Source organism: Coturnix japonica, chromosome 10 (assembly GCF_054131305.1).
Source record: "Coturnix japonica strain WE chromosome 10, WE-NBRP24, whole genome shotgun sequence".
In the NCBI taxonomy this organism is placed as follows: domain Eukaryota; kingdom Metazoa; phylum Chordata; class Aves; order Galliformes; family Phasianidae; genus Coturnix; species Coturnix japonica.
This window is the reverse complement of record NC_140672.1, coordinates 16,382,422-16,384,491: the sequence shown is the minus strand read 5'-3', so window position 1 is coordinate 16,384,491 and position 2,070 is coordinate 16,382,422.

Here is a 2,070-nt window from a genome sequence, read left to right as displayed (position 1 = left end):
AGCTCTGACAGTGACCATCTACCAGCCCAATGGAACCCACTGACTATAATCCTTTGGGACAGAACTACTGGCCAACTGCTCACCCACCACTGCTGGTGAACCTGAAAGGCAAAATGTCAGCGTGCTGGGTCAAACAGAGAAACACCAATATAGTTACATATAGCTGCATCAATTTATTGCCCGAAAGCCAGACTTTTATAGGAGACAGACAAGGGTGTCCAAAAATCACACACGCTAATTGGAGGAAAGCTACTGCAATAACAACCCTATAACCCCCCTTCAAAGCCACGAGCCATTCATTCTTTTCCTAGAGATGTCCTTTGTTCTCATGCTGTTTATCCTGCTCCGCAGCTGCTGCTCTGTGAACTCCTTATCTCAATCCATGGCTGCTGCTCTGTAAAATTCTTCTTGTATTACAACACACCACGTTCTGTTTCTGTCTAGCTGTATGCAGGAATTTCTGTCCAGAAGGGTGCTGGAGAAATAGTATCAAAAGCTCTACTGAAATCCTCAAGGATTACATCAACTGCCTTCCCTTGTTCAGCTCAATGGATAAAGGTGTCATAAAAAGACCTGAAATTAAATAGGACCTTCCCCTCTGTATCTTGTGTTGTCTGTGACCTGTCCTTCAGTTGTTTTTCCATAACTCCCACCATCATTTTCTCCATAATTTTACCAAGCACTGTAGTGAGACTGACAGGTCCATAGTTGCCCGTGTCATCTTTCTTGCTCTTCCTTACAATGAGACAACATTTGCCAGCTTCCTGTCAACAGGTATGACCCTAGATTTATTAGATGCCATTGAAATGCGAGCCCAGAGCATGCTAAAGTGTCATCAGTGCAAGAACGTAGATGTGCCATAGCTTTGCAATGCCTTGAAATCCAGACTATGCCACAGATGGAGCAGAGAGGAAGATCTGCCTCTTCTGTTCTGAGCTCATCCTTTTGATAAGCTGAATATCACTACATACTCCATGGGGTCAGGTGCAAAAGACACAATGGGTGCCCTAAGCACGTGGCTGAGGTGGTATTTAGGATGGCCAAGAATACCTCCCTTCTGGCCCTCAGCTGATGCTCCAGAAGGAGGTGTCTATCTCATAGATTTTCCGTCACAGTTTACAAGCACTAGCACAAAACTAGGATCACCCAAGGCACCCTGGGCATCACTGAGAGACTGTGTATGAGTAGTGCAGTCCCTGTGGAATAAAAACCAAGGATTCAGGTGAGGGACTCACACACAGACACCTCACTGTGCACATCTGAACTCAGCTAGGTGAACTTGTAGCTCCTGTGGTTCTTTGAAAAACTGATCCCAATTCAGCCCCAGGGTTTCCATCTGAGGATGAGATGCCTAACGCTAGAATAAGGATGGGATGGTCTGTTGATAACAGGACAAATGGAAACGGATTTAAATTAAAAAGGGGAGACATAGGTTAGATGTGAGGAACCTATATTTTTACACAGCAACACTGGAAAAAGTTGCCCTCAGAGGCTGTGCATGCCCAATGGATGGGATCCTGGGTTTACTCTGGGTTTACCCTCACGTCAGTCCATGTTTCTACTCATACTTTTGTCTAGGTGAACTCTCACTTTACTCAAGGTTTTACTTACAGTTTACCATCAGGGAGTGTGATCGGGAGATGGGCTGGTGGAGTGACTTGCTGGCATCCCCGAGGGAAGGCTGCCAGGCAGATACCCCCAGAAAAGTGGTTGACTCCCTGCCCTGTCACAGTCAGACAGACCTGACTGATGAGAAGGGTTGGAAGAGAGTCCCAACTCAACATCACAGGAGCCCCCCCATGCCTGCCTAGCCCTCGACCCCTGATCCATCTAAGCAACAGGTTTGACACTCTGAAATCTGAAGGAGATAAGAATGGGGAGGCAATGGAGGATCTGCCTAGGAGGAAACCTAATGCAAGGCAGTCACTACCAAGCCTTGTGACTTCCTCTGCCATGAAAGAATGAAGGGTGGCCGTGGTGGGTGACTCCCTTCTCAGAGGAATAGAGGGCCCCATTTGCAGACTGGACCCCAGTTGTCAGTAAGTCTGCTGCCTTCTTGGTTTCAGGTCA